This window comes from Rattus norvegicus, chromosome Y (genome assembly GCF_036323735.1).
Source record: "Rattus norvegicus strain BN/NHsdMcwi chromosome Y, GRCr8, whole genome shotgun sequence".
Taxonomy (NCBI): domain Eukaryota; kingdom Metazoa; phylum Chordata; class Mammalia; order Rodentia; family Muridae; genus Rattus; species Rattus norvegicus.
The window spans coordinates 26626605-26642550 of NC_086040.1; the positions used below are offsets into that span (position 1 = coordinate 26626605).

The window sequence follows — 15946 nt, forward strand, 5'->3', positions numbered from 1 at the left end:
GACCCAAGTTGGATGGATAAGTACCCAAACCCACCCCCAAAATTTTGACCCAGAAATTGCCCCCTCTATAAGAAACACAGGGACAGAGATGGAACAGGAAATGAGGGAATGGCCAAAGGATAAGTGGCCGGATGTGAGACTTTTCCCCTGGGCAATCAGCAAAACTGACATTATTCACGGTCCTTTCTTGTGTTGCAGATGGGAGAGTAGCGTTATTGTCCTCTGCAACGCTCCACCAAGCAGCCGACTGACACAGAAGCAGAGGCACAGGGCTTGATATCAGATGGAGCTCAGTGAGTCTCACTGAAAAGCTGAGGGAAGGACTGAGAGAGGCAGAGTTGCACAATGGTCTTCACGTGGTGTCACTAACCCGTCGCCTGTCTGTGGATCCTGTTCTCCTACCCGGGCTGCGTTTTCAAGAGCTGGTAGGAGACGATGAATCTAGTCCTGCAGAGACTTGATGTGCCAGGGGAGAGGGTGTACCCAGAGGGGTCCTCCATTCTCTCAGAGAAGAAGGGGAGAGGTTAGAAGGAGGGACTGTAAATGGTGGGAGACTGAAGGAGTGTGGTGTCAGGTCAGCATTCAGAATGTTACCTGATAAATAGATACAATCATTCTGGCAAGGAGGGTACCGGGAACATGACCTAACAGGATCAGGGTGTGACATCATTGGGGTGGGGCATGACATCATGGGGTGGGGCATGACATCATTAGGGCGGGGACATCACATAATGGGGTCTAGAACTGACATCATTGCATGGGGCATGACATCATGAAGCTTAAGAGAAAATATATGAAACTGTAAAAAAAAAAAAAAAAAAAAAAACAGCTCGAGAGGGAACTGAGACCTAGAGACACAAACATGGCTGGCGTTTACCTATGCATGGTATCAGCTGTGCGATAAATCTCATTCCATCTACAATCTACAAATGCAGAGAGGACATAGGAAACAAGAACGCCCGTGAGGGGGAAAGCATCGACCTCTCTGAAAGGAAATCTGGAACAGATTCTGTGAGTGTTTGAGGGCGACTGAGGACAGGAGCAGAGGGTCGGTGGGGATGACGGAGAGATAGCTCAGTGCAGAGAGAACTGGCCAGAATTAGGGGACATACGGGTTAATGCAGAAAGTCGATGGACTGGTTAATTCATGGCATCTAGAGGGCGACCTTCCTGAGGATTTAATCTGATGGAGAAAGTAGAGTCCGAAAATGAAATCCTTTGAACTCGAGCAAGCAAGACCTCACGGGTGGGGATGGGGCACATTCAGTGGAGTCGATTTCTGAGGAGGTCAAACGGAGATCCCTGAACCACAGACTGAGGCTGGGACAGAGATTAAAGAAGGTCAACCAAAGGAGGTCTCCATCAATGTAAATGCACCCGAAAAACACGTCCTGGTCTCCAAGGTTTGTGTAGCCCTTTTTCACCCTGAGTAAGATATATGCACACCGCAAATCACCTAATACCTTCGAAAAGAACTGTGACACTGAATTCCTTGGAGGAACCCCTAACTCACTTGCAGGCAGACCAAGATTCTGCTGACTGACAGTTTCCTGGGCCCACTTCATCCTTTCACACCTGGTGTGCACCTGGACACTCTAAGAAACAGAGATCAGAGATGTGTTTGTGTGTGTTTTTGTGTGTGTCTGAGTGTGTGTTTCTTTGTGTGTCTGTGTGCTTGTGTGTCGGTGTGCATGTGTGTGTGTGCGCATGTGTGTGCGTGGTGTGTGTGTGTGTGTGTGTGTGCGCGTGTGTGTGTGTGTTTGTGTGTGTGTGTTAGTCATGTATAAGCTAACCATCCTCACACAGACTGTCTGGATTGGTTTTCTTTTTGGAAGGTTGATGGATCTTTCTCTTTTCCTAAGAAAAGGCCACTCTGGTTCTCAACTCACTCTTGAAGCCGTGACAGGGTGAGTGATTATTATGTGTGAGGTAATTTGATTTCATGGATATAATATCCCTTGAAAAACAGGGCGCAACATTTACTTTCCTTAGTCTGTGATACCTCGAGGGCATTATTATTATTATTATTATTATTATTATTATTATTATTATTATTATTCCAGGATTATTCCTTTATATTATTGTCTGTGTTGTTACCAGTGTGCTAAAGTTCACTGATGGCAGAAAGAAAGATTTTTTTTTCACGGGGATCCCATTGGATGGCCATGTTTTGTTGTTGGAACTGAAAGTTTTATTTACATGCTCACAAGAGCAAATAAATGCAAGTACGGAAAGTTCCTTGGTCCTCTACATGAGAGTGACATCCTCACGTAGTCCTCTGATCTACTTGAGAAACAGAGAATTTAGATTGGCAATGAAATGGATGCTGACCAAAGACCCACATAGGGAGAAATACAGTTTTTCACAGTGTTTCAGGCTTTCGGGATCGGTAGACATTACACAACCGTCTTATCATTTATAGAGGAATACTCAGAATTATTAAATAACAGAAAAAAGAACATTTTAAAAACATATTTATGCTGGCTAATTTAAATTCCTGTTTTTGCCTCTGGAATATTATATATTCTCTTTCAGGTTCTTCTTGAAATTATGAAGAAGTGAAAATCGGTATGGGTTTATCTGATTACATTCTTTAACTTGAGTATTTCTTATTTACATTTCGACTGTTATTCCCCTTCCCGGTTTCCAGACCAACATCCCCCTAACCCTACCCTGTCCCCTTCTTTGGGTGTTCCCTTCCCCATCCTCCCCACATTAGAGCCCTCCCTCCAACAATCAAGTACACTGGGGGTTCAGCCTTTGCAGGACCAAGGGCTACCCTTCCACTGGTGCTCTTACTAGGATATTCATTGCTACCTATGTGGTTGGAGCCCAGGTCAGACCATGTATAGTCTTTGGGTAGTGGCTTAGTCCCTTGAAGCTCTGGTTGGTTGGCATTGTTGTTCAAATGGGGTCCAGAGCCCCTTCCAGTCCTTTCTCTGATTCCTTCAGTGGTTTGCTCCTGGCATTTGCCTATGTATTTGCTGTATTCTGACTGTGTCTCTCAGGAGATATCTACATCTGACTCCTGTCGGCAAGCAGCTCTTTACTTCATCCATGTATCTAGTTTGGTGGCTGAATATGTATGGGCCACATGTGGCTCAGGCTCTGAATGGGCATTCCTACTACCTCTGTTCTAATCTTTGCCTCCCTATTAACTCCCAAGGGCATTCTTGTTCCCCTTTTAAAGAAGGACTGAAGCATTCACATTTTGATCATCTGTCTTAAGTTTCATGTGTTCTGTGCATCTAGGGTAATTCGACAAGGTGGACTAATAGCCACTCATCAATGAGTGCATACCTTATGTGTTTTTCTGTCATTGGTTTACCTCACTCAGGATGATATTTTCCATTCCATCCATTTGCTTATGAACTTCATAAAGTCATTGCTCTTGATAGTTGAGTAATATTCCTTTGGGTAGACGTACCGCATTTCTGCATTCATTCCTACGTTGAAGGGCATTTGGGTTCTTTCCAGCTTCTGGCTATTATGAATAAGAAATTCTGCACTAAAAACATCTCGACCCAGACTTTTTTCATTTGGGAGACCTTTAATGACTGCCTCTATTTCTTTAGGAGTTATGGGGATGTTTAAAAGGTTTATCTGTTCCTGATTTAATTTTGGCACCTGATATCTGTCTAGGAAATTGTCCATTTCCTGCAGATTTTTAAATTTTGTTGAATATAGGCTTTTGTAGTAAGATCTGATGTTTTTTTTTATTTCCTCTGATTTTATAGTTATGTCTCCCTTTTCATTTCTGACTTTGTTAATTTGGACACACTCTCTGTGTCCTCTCGTTAGTCTGGCTAAGGGTTTATCTATCTTGTTGATTTTTCAAAGAACCAACCTTTGGTTCTGTTGATTCTTTCTATGATTATCGTTAATTCTACTTGGTTGATTTCAGCTCTGAGTTTGATCATTTCTTGCCTTTTACTCTTCCTGGGTGTATTTCCTTCTTTTTGTTCTAGATTTTTAGGTGTGCTGTCAAGCTGCTGACATATTCTCTTTCTGTTTCTTTCTGCAGGCACTCAGCACTATGAGTTTTCCCCTTAGAACAGGTTTCATTGTGTCCCATAAATTTGGGTACGCTGTACCTTCATTTTCATTAAATTCTAAGAAGTCTGTAATTTCTTTATTTTTTTTTCCTTTACCAGGTTATCACTGAGTAGAGCATTGTTTAACTTCCACGTATATGTGGGCGTTCTTCCCTTATTGTCATTGAAGACCAGCTTTATCCCATGGTGGACTGATATGATGCATGGGATTATTTCATTTTTCTGTATCTGTTGAGGCCTGTTTTATGACCAATTATATGGCCAATTTTGTAGAAAGTGCCATGAGGTGGTGAGAAGAATGCATATCCGTTTGATTTAGGATAGAATATTCTATAATTATCTGTTAAGTCCATTTGGTTCATGACATCTCTTAGTCTATCTACATCTCTGTTTAGTTTCTGTTTTCCATGACCTGTCCATTGATGAGAGTGGGGAGTTGAAATCTCCTACTCTTATTGTGTTCGGTGCAGTGTGTGCTTTGAGATTTAGTAAGGTGTCTTTTATGTATGTAGATCCCTGTTATGGGAACAGAGTTTTCTCCTTTCAGGTGGATAGTTTTCCTGTCCACTGGCTTTCAGCTGTCCCTGTGGGTAGGAATCAGAAGGACCTGCACCTACGTCTCCTATGTTCCTCTGTGGGAGGGGGGGATGCACAGATGGCACAAGGTGTTTTCCTGTTGAGTCAGGAATCTGGGCAGAGAATTGTCTCCTCTGGTTTCCCAGGAGTGTTCTATTCCCCCCACCATCAGCTTTTGGGTGCAGGGAGCTGTTTGATCAGGTCAATTCGGATCCAGGCACAGTCTGGAACATGGTGGTCCTGCAGTTTTACTCCACTATATTCCTGGGCCAGAAGCACTATGCTGTTTTGTCTTGGGCCAGAGATGTGTATAACGGTGCGCAGACCTGGAAGTCTCAGTTTCTTGTAGGCTCAGTATTGTCCACACTCCTGGGTGATCAGCATTCTGTCTCTGCATTTAAGAGCAGGGAGCTCTGGGCTGGGATCACGAGGTTCAGGAGCCAGCTGGAAACCGGAAGTTCCTGGTCCCAGAGGATTTCTCCTTTGCTTGTCCTGAGTCCACCAGTCAGGTCACTTAGAGCAGAAAAGTTTGATTCACCTCTGGTCTCAGGTCTGATGTCGCTCCTCCGGTTGACTTTCAGGTTTCTATGAGAGCCGCAATCAGAAATGTCCTGCCCCTACTGTTCCTAAGTCCCTATGAACAGGAGGCCCAGATGGAACTAGGTGTTTTTTTCTTGAGTCAGGAAAGTGAGAAGAGTTTTCAGGGGTTTCTGCCCCTCTGATGGTATAAGTCTTCCCCACCCCACAGGAGATTTGGGTGTAGAATACTTTTTGGACCAATTCAGATCCAGGTGCAGTTTGGACTGCAGGAATCCTGCAGCTTGACTGCTCCTATATTCATGTGTTCAGACACACTCTGCAGTTTCGTCTGTGGCAAGGGATGTGGGCCCAGGTGGGCAGAATTGGCAGTCTCTCCTTCCCTGAGGTCTCAGTATTGCCCAGTCTTCTGTGTGATCAGCTTTCTGTCCCACAGAGTTTCCAAAGGAGTTTCAAATGTTCATTCCCTATCTTACAGTTCTCCAATCTTTCCAATTCTCCTCCAAAATTTGTTGGAGAAGACCCCTCTGATCAAGGGGAGGTACAACAGGCCCCATCAAACAAAGATGGCTGCAAAATTTCTGTGTTCATATAAGAAATGGAACTATTATTTCAATGATTTTTCTTGAAAAACATAAAATGCTATAGTCTCCTGACCCTTGCCTTTCATACATAACTAAAATGCTTTAATCTTTGACTTATACCAGCATCTAGAAGCTCTCTCACTCTTTTGAGTTAAGCCTCCTGTAACTTTCTACCTCATTTCCTTCTTTTTTAATTGAATATTTTATGTATTTACATTTCAAATTTTATACCCTTTTCTGGTTCCCGTCTCTTCCATCCACCCTCCCCCTGCTTCTTTGAGATTGCTACCAATCCTGCCTGCATATTCACACCTCAACATTCTGGCATCCCCTACACTAGAAAAACCAGACTTTATAGGACAAGGCATTTCCTCCTATTGATGCCAGACAATGCCATCCTCTTCTATATATGTGGCTGGAGCCATGGATCCCTACCTGTGAACTCTTTGATTTGTAGTTTAGTCCCTCAATTCCTTCTTCTGTAACTGGACAAGAGCTCATTATGATTCACTGCTGTCAGTGCTGTCCTTGCAGCAGGAATACAATGGTTAGAGAGCCTGGACCTCAGGAAGCTGAATGTTCACACAAATGACTAAAAACTTGTACCGACTGAAAAAAAAATAGCGTGCAAATATTTTCAACATATTGCACAATGAACACTTACCATGGGATTCAATGCAGTTTCAAAATATTATCGCCAAGTTTACTTTGTGCCCAGCTCCATGAGTGAGTGGGTCATCATTGATTTTAGATTATTTATTTAGTGTTGAATATTGAGAGCCTCCGACAAAGTTCTTCCAGTGAATCTTTATTCACACTCATAGTTCTTTGTTTTTTTTTTTTTGTTTGTTTGTTTGTTTTCTTTGGTTTGGTTTGAAATCAAAATATATACAGCAGAAAAGTTAGCTCTTTGCTATTATTGGTATAGTGCACAGCATGTATGGTGTGTGTCTGTCACTCCCTCTCTAACCCAGCTTTATTTGAATTTATGAAGCTGAGATGCCATGGATTTTGCACACAGGAACCATCTTTGTTCTCCCTCCACCAGACCTCAAACCTCCTGTTTCTTGCCACTACTTATGATAATTTTATATTCACTGATACATACAGAACCAGAGAATCCCAGTCATTTTGTAGTAACTTGGTATCCTCAGGGTCCTGCCATGCAGCATACATCAAATGCCTGAGTAATATTCCACTCCAAGGAAAGCCCACAGCTGATAACTCTTCAAATTATACTTTATTTTTTCCACATATCTATGTTTGATGATGACTCTTAAAAGCTTTACCCTCCTTTTTAGCCCTCCACCCACACAAGGCAAAAGAAAGAATGGGGGGCTTTGATGGGTGTGCTGGTGGCCCTGCTTAGAAAGGTTCACTGGAGGGGTTGGGGATTTAGCTCAGCAGTAGAGCACTTGCCTAGCGAGCACAAGGCCCTGGGTTCGGTCCCCAGCTCCAAAGAAAAAGAAAAAAGAAAAAAAAAAGAAAGAAAGGTTCACTGGAGCAACTCCCATCTGTGTTGTCTGGAAAGCAGAATATCAGTTCACAGTTTAGCAGAGGCAGTCTGTTCCAATAGAAAGTATTTCATGAATACACTAGTAGTCCAGTTTTGTAGAGTTGTCATAACAAACAGGAAATAACAGCAGTTGCACAACATACTAGAAACAACCAGGCTTCTGTCAGTAACCTGGAAAGAGAGAAGTTATATGCTGTGCCGCTCTCAGGGAATTGAAGATCAGCAGAGACTCAAGAGTCAGAAACATTGCTGCTGCTGCTTTAAGTGTTTGCCATAGTCTGTATAGTCAACTTTTCCTTGAAAAATATAAGGTATTTGAAACTTTTGCTGCTGCTACAAATATATTACTGTAGCTGAGTAATTCTGTACATGATTTTCTCCTCAGTGGGATAGAGATCATTCCAATCATTTACAGCTATTGCAGCTAATGTTGAAATGGGTAATCCAATATGTGATCAGATGAGAAAAATTAAGACAGAGTACATGCTTTGACCATGTTTCCTATAAAAAAGTTTAAAAACACTTACAACTTATGAGCTGTAATGGTACTACAAACCCTTAAAACCACATCAATAGCAGTTACTTATTCTTACTCTTGTATGAAATAAAATACAGTTAGTTAACAAAAGGTGAAAACAAGGCGCTTGTGAGTATGTAAGCCTAATGCTGTCTTTGGTTAAGATGATAATTATCAAAACTATGATTTCAAGCAAATTTACAAAAAAAGTGTGTAAGACATGGAGCTCATCTGTTAATTTTCCTGTTCTGTTTGGCCAAAAGCACACACCATCTAGTTGTAGGGATAAGTCAGGTTTATATTGTAGAACATCAACCTAAGTATACATGTTTTTTCAAGCATCTACTAGCAGGGTCACATACTTTCACTTTTTTTTTTCACTTTTCATCTCGAAAATTCCATTTCCAAACATTGATCCCAGGGTTGTAGGAAGTTGTGTTAGGGGTTTTAATTATTTTCTCGTTCTATTTTTTTTATTCCAGAGGTGAGAACCAAACCCAGGGCCTTGTGCTTGCTAGGCAAGCACTCTACCACTGAGCTAAATCCCCAATCCTCTAGTTCTATATTAAATGTAAAGATATAGAAGGGAATATGTGAGTGAATAAACAATTTGTAATTGTATCTTATTAATATATTTCCCTTAGATTTTATTTTGTTTTATATTTTACTAACAAAATAGTTACAATTTATTGAACTTGGTGACTTAAGGCATCAAGTATAATACATTTTTAAAAATGACTTGGAGCAATATATTATGGGAACTTGAATTTTAACTTCATTATATCTTATTTTAAAGAGGAATTTTTCACACTGTTGTTTCTAGTATTTAAAAAAAGAAGTGGACTGATAACTAAATGATTTTTTGGAGGATCAAAATGATATATATAGGAAGAAAATTGTTTGTGCAGATTATATATTTAATAAACAATGATATTTGATTATATATTTACTAGATGGTGAAGCCCTTGAAGGAAAGCAGAAACTACAAATATATTTTTATAAGTCTATTTTCTAGATTTGTACTGGAAACATAATAAGGAATCACTTATTTCTGGAGTAAGTGTATGAGTGAATTAGAGAAGCAAAGGACATCATATCAATCCCCAAGTACAAGGAAGTCAGATCGCTAAACAATCATCATGTTAAACAAAAAAAAATGATTACTCACACAGAGTCATTTAGAAATAACAACGTTTTTCTCTTCTTTGGCTAAACCATATATGTCATGCCTAGGCAAATTCTTCTAAAAGCAAGGTCTTTACTTTGAAAAAGCATGTATGGATATATGTATATGTGTATATATGTCTATATATGTATGTGTATATCAGGACATATGTATATGTCATATACATGTGTGTATGTGTATATACATATATATGTGTATGTTGACACAGTTAAAATATGTATATATATATGTATATATATAGATATATTTGTGTGTATGTGTGTATGTACATGTATATACATATAAATATGTAACATAAAAATGAACTATATTTTCTAATTTTATGAAACTTTATTGCTAAATACATTAGCACTCAAGAATTTTAAAACCTGCTCTATAAATTTGATTCATTTTAAAATCACTGTTCAGAAAATAGATTCAATGTAGGTGATTAATTATTATACTATCAAATTTCCTTATCTATTTGATAAAAACACTAAGACTTAATTTAGTAATGTCACTGTACATATGTTTTAGCATGTAACATATCTCATTAGTTTTTCCAGCATGTGATATAATTTCAGGATTCTAGACCTATGTAAGGTAGAAAATAAAACAAATGGATTGCTATATGTGATAGATCAGAGCAATAGATAGATAGATAGATAGATAGATAGATAACTAGATACATACATACATATATACATACATACATACATAGTTACAAAGATGAAAGATCACAGATGAAAAGTAGACAAATATCAAATACTCAGAATCATCGATCATGAAATAACTAGTATTAAAATGTGAAAATATCTTCCTATATGAAGCAAAATTTTAAATGTGAATTACGTTCATATTTTAATACCTAAAGGGAGATTTATCAGCCATAATATTTAAAATATAATGTCTATTTGAAATATCCTCTCAGGTAATTAAGAGACATTAAATACTTAACTTCCTTTACATTAATCTGTTAAATTATCCCATCATCTTGTCTTTGTTACTTAAATGGAAAACATCAAACTTTGTCTCCAAGTAAAAATCTTCGTTACTTTCCACCCTGCTCTGCATTCTATCTCAAATCCTATCACAATGTTTAAGTCTCTAACAATTCCTCATGTGCTCTCATGAAAATTAATCATGATCCATCATTTTTTATCTTTACTACCATTGTTCTCTTACAGATAACTATTATTTCTCTGTCACCAATGTGATCACTATCCCCTTCTCTCTTTCAAGTACCATTTTCAACATCAACCATTTTATAGTTTCTCTTTATTTGAGAAAATAAAATGATCTATTTTTCCCCTAATAAATTATGTACCAAGAGTTTTTTTTTTCCATTGAAACTTTAGACAGGAAAAACAAAGTTGTTACAAAGTTCTAGTTCTACTCAGACCTAAAACAGAAACCTGGCTATGTGAAAGGAATCATAGGAAGAACACTTCTGGAAGAGAACCCAGAGTTGTAGAAGAAGACCTTGTGCAGGGAAGTGCTTCATTCAATTGTAAACAAAAATTGTAAAAGACCTGAACTTTCATATTGAGTGAAAGTTGTTGAAGAATATACACAAGTGATTCTGAGTGGGTTACAGAAACAGGTTAATTTATAAATACATGGTAAATACTAGAAAAATGGCATCAAATTGTAAAAGAGCAGAAAAGGAAATGAAGTTAAAAGTTGGTACAGGTTTCAATATGGATGTTGGTAATTTGAACATGCTGAAGATTATTGGTCGATTTAATGGGATGAATGCCTCAGATACATTAACAATATTGCATGACCCTATAGCGAAATTACACAGTGTGAAAACATTAACAATAACCTTTGACAAAAATCTGTTCATGTATGGGTATATTCTTTAATATTTCTTTTTGAAAACATTCATTTAATTAAATAAAATTCAATAAAGAACCGAAGATAACCCTTTTCATCTCTGACATATCCAATCTCTAAACAGGGGTATAGTGGATGAAACTTCATACAGCATTTGCCTACTCCAGGTATTATTAATTTAAAATAATAAGCAGAGGAGTGTATCATATTTGTGGGCATTGGTTACTAAGGCCCAATTATCTCCTCAGAAGATTACCATTAAAAGCAATCTAACATAACTTTGATTCCATTAAATATTTAAAATCTTAAATACTAAGCTTGCTTATCATTTTCACCGCAGAGGACACCATATGTAATTACATCATTTTTACATGTCAATATGAGTCACTATACCTTTCTGATTTTGATACATACCAAGCTTAACAAAGAGGAGACAGTACGATTTACAGCAATCCTTACATTTCTCATATGGTGCACTACATGTGGTCCATATTACAATCGATTAAATTAATAGTTTAAGTAAATGATAATGGCATGTCAATGTAGATTTTGATATTTCATACAATAAAAAAATCAAGATCCAATAAATAATTGCTTACAGAATTTACTTTTACAGGAAGACAGTAGGTTAATAATACCTTATAATATCCCCCCTAATTCATATTGAGTCAGTGCTGGAATATGAGTAACAACGTTTGTAAAAAGAATAAGTACTTTTCTGTATCTTTTTAACAGCAATTGGACATAATAAAGAAGTATCAGATAAATGTTGAAATAATTCAAAAACTTTTTAAAATTATACTGAAAGATATTTCTAGAACATCAGAGTTCATTTCTGAGGCTCCATATAACTAGCTAATATAGTGCTGAGCACTTGTATTCCATGTGTATAAACAATATTCATCTCCATAGGAAATAAATGTTTTAAAATCTCAAAAGCTATATTTATTTAAGAGTAAAATTTTTGACGTTTAAGATTACAATTTTTCCCATTTTTATTAAATTTGGTATTTACTATTTACATTTCATATTTTATTTTTTTCTGTGGTTCCAGGCCATCAGCCCGAACCTCTCCTTCTCCCCTTCTATAATGTGGTTGTACCCTCCACATCCATTCCTATCCTTAAAGCACCCGACCGTACTTTCCTCTACATGAAGGGTCCAATCTTATTAGGACCAAGAGCGTCATAATGGTGCCCCAACAAGGCTATTCACTGCTACATATGGAGTTGGGTTGTGATTTAGTACCTGAAAGATCTAGTTGGCTGGCAGTATTTTCTTTGAGGTTGTAAGTCCCTTAGCCTCTTCAGTCCTTCCTTTAATTCCTCCAAAGGTGGTCCTATGCTTAGTTCAGTGATTTGCTGCTGGCATTTGTCTCTGTGTTTCACATGCTCTAGCTGTGTCTCTCTGGAGGGATCTATATACAGTTCCTGCCAGCATGCACTGCTTAGCTTCATCAATCTTTTCAAGTTTGGGTATATATATATGGGGGAACATGTCCAGCAAACTCTGAATGGCCATTCCTTCAGTCTCCTTAAAACAATGCCTACCTACACCTATTATTTATATTTTAGTTACTCTAAATATAAGGAAGGAGTGAATCATCTGCATTTTGGCCCTCCTTGTGTTTCATGTGTTCGGTGCATTGTATGTTAGGAAATTTGAGCATTTGGGCTAATATCGACCTATCAATGAATCCATACTTTGTGTGTTTTCTGTGATTGGGAAAGATCACACCAGATGATTATTTTCTAGGTCCATCTATTTTACTATGAATTTCATGTACTCATTGTTTTTGATAGCTGAGTAGTAGTACTTTGTCTAAATATATGTCATTTTCTGTATCCATTCCTCTGATGAAGGGCATCTGGGTTCTTTACAGCTTCTGAATATTATGAATAAGGCTGATATGAACAAAGTGTAACATGTATGTTTGTTGTATGTTGGATCATCTTTTGGGTATATGCCCAGGGGAGGTATAGCTGGGTCCTCAGGCAGTGCAATGTCCAATTTCTGAGGAAACTCAGGACAGATTTTCAAAGAGGTTGTACTAGTTTGCAATCCCAACAACAATGGAGGAATGTTCCTCTTTCTCCACATCCTCTCCAGCATCTGCTATCACCTGAGTTTTTGATCTTAGCCATTCTGACTGATGTGAGGTGGAATCTCAGGGTTGTTTTGATGTGCATTTACCTGATGACTAAGTATGTTGTACATAACAGAAAGTATTTTAAGAAATGATGCTACCTAACTGTTGGTCTGGCTATAGCTGAGTGCCAATTGATCCATTTCTTTCTCTTTCTTACAAGTTCGCGTCCAAGTGTATCAAGGAAATCTATATAAAACCATATATGCAGAAACCAACAGAAGGGAAAATGTCAGAAAGTGCCTAAAACACATTTGCCAGGAGAATTTTACAGAACAAAATACCAAAGGTTCAGGCTCCTAGATCACCAGTCAATATATGAAATTTCAACAATCTTAAAATTTTTGTTAACGCAAAGATCACTGCCAATAGGATAAAACAGAAATCTACACATTTGGAAAAGATTTTAACCAACCCTATATCTGGTAAAGTGCCATAATAATAAATATAGAAATAATTCAGAAAGGTAAACTCCCACACAACAAAGTATCCAACTTTTAAACTGGGTTAGCAAGCTAACACAAGAATTCTCAACTGAGGTATCTCAGTAGCTGAGAAACATATCAAGAAATCTTCGAAATCCTTAGTTATCAGAAAAATACAAACTGAAATGAACTTGAGAGTCTTACATTACACCAATCAGTGTGACTAAGACAAAAAACTAATGCAGTAGCAGACTAGGCTATGATGTAGAGAAAAAGGAACACTCCACCACTGCTGGTGGGATTGGTATATGTATAGCCACTTTGGATATCAATGTGGAGGTTCAGAGAATATTGCAAATAGCATTGCCTGAAGACCCGGCTTTACCAATCACTTCAATGCAAATACTCAAATATGATCCACATATAACAGTGACAAGTATTTGAACATATTCAGGGCAGCCATACTTATATAAGTCAAATGCTGCAAACAGTCATGATATATGTCAACTCAACTTAGGAATAAATACAGAAAGTGTACTATATTTAAACAAAGAAATACTACTCAGGTATTAAAAATGAGGAAACCAAGAACTTTGTAGGCTAAGGGATGGACCTGGAAATTAGTGAAGTAACAGAGATCGAAAAGGACATAACATGGGATGTACTTAGTGAGAAGTGAATGTTAGCCAAAAAGATCAGTATACCCAATAAACAAATCATTTATCACATGGAAGGTAAAATGTTAGAAGGCCATACTGAGGATTCTTGCAACCGACTTAGAATTGAGAGCAAAATGATAATAAAAGAGAGAGGAATGGAGGGACTTTGCTAGAAGTAGGAAGGGTGGACAAAATGGGGAGTGTAGAAACAATATAAAGACAAAAGAGAAATCTAAAGGAACATTGGAATAAATAACAATAAGCATCAGTGGTGGGTGTTAAACTTGGGCATTTCCAGGAAAGTCACAGATGCCAGGGATGCAAGAGGATTCCATAAATTTACTGGGACTATGGTAGTTGAAATAGTAAGCAGCAAAGAGATAGAACCACAAGAGACTACCTCCTGTAGCTAGACATGCCCACCTGTGAAGAGAAGGTGATGCCCCCACATTTCAAAATCTTTAACTTATAAATGTCCAAAATGAAAAAAAAATGCAAAGAAAAAAAGGAGCAAAGACTGAAGGAAAGGCAATCCAGAGACCACCAGACTAGAAGAACAATTTCATCCACATACTCCAAATCCTCAGATGACTCCTGATATCAAGATGTGCTTGCAGATGAGACCCTAATATGTCTGTCATCTGAGGGGCTCTGCCATTACCGGATGGTGACAGATTCACATACACATAACCATTTGACAGAAACTGAGAGCCAGAAAAGCATGGCTAGTGGATTGCCTGAAGGATCTGAAGGGAATTGGAACCCAATATGAAGAACAACACTATCAATAAAGTTTACCCTTCAGAGTCTCAGGAAATTTAACACAAACAAGTGTATATTTGTGCCAGTAGATGGCTTCTGCTACATAGATTGTAGAGCATATGGAGAAGACAACTGCCTCATCTTCCATTTCTGGGAAGGGAGTCAATTGGTCCTGTGGAGATGCCATATCCCAGAGAAGGGGGATGGTAGAGGACTAAAGTGGAAGTGGGCATGTAGATGGGGAGCACCACCTTAGAAACTAAGAGGATCAGAATGGCTTGTGTGATTCAAGAAAGAAAGGCCAATTGGGGAAATTACATTTGAAATGTAAACAAAGGAATAGATTATTGTATAGATATAATGTTTATAATATAATATGTTCATGTTTCCAACAGAGACATTCACATCTCATTCCTTAAGGACTATACAAAAGGTTTGCTCAAAGGTAAAATCCATATTTTGGGATATACTTATTATTGAAAAATTACATAGATAAACCCAATCCATATTTTATCTTCTGTCCCTCTACCTATAATAAATCTTTATTAACTTTGATAAAAATAAAAAAGTGTTTCTACTCCATTACTGACAACTGACAGAAAGAGAGGAAGTCTGAGTATTACATACTAATTTACACCGATACACACATATTCTCAATAAAATCCGTGCGAACAGATTCAAGAAGACACTAAAAATAAAAATATATACACATATATGTCAAATCTACTTCTAATATGATCTTTGTGATAGGATGTTGCATCTTTAACTCAGAACTTTAATCAAGATCTATTCTTATTTTTATATTTTTAGTCATCTGCAGATACATCTTTTTTAGGAATGAATCCTTCGCACTGGAGACCAGAGAAGAGACCTGCAGTTGCATTATTAATAAACATCAAAGCAAAATATAAAAGTCTGAATGGAATAAATATTTTAGTACAGTGTTTTGCAAGCAAATTCTTTCATAGACAGTCTTTGAAGAGCTCTGAAATTTTGCATTTCATATTTGACTTTTCTGGGACTCTGACTAGAATCAACTCACAACTGTTTGGGATTTTCTTGGCAATTAACCAGTTTGTGAACAGAGCTGAATTTATCATATGCTCTTCCATCTACATTAATATTGCTACAGTGAGGAACAACTATGGTAAAACTCTTCATCTGA

The 15946-nt window shown here is 37.7% G+C and overlaps 1 long non-coding RNA gene across 1 annotated transcript; it reads left to right on the forward strand.

Moving 5' to 3' along the window:
• The first annotated feature begins 215 nt into the window (after positions 1-215).
• Positions 216-15712, forward strand: LOC134484323 (uncharacterized). Its single transcript, XR_010061726.1, has 4 exons — positions 216-425; positions 1836-1907; positions 15177-15226; positions 15592-15712. It is a non-coding gene; the product is annotated as an uncharacterized LOC134484323 (long non-coding RNA).
• The last annotated feature ends 234 nt before the right edge of the window (positions 15713-15946 follow it).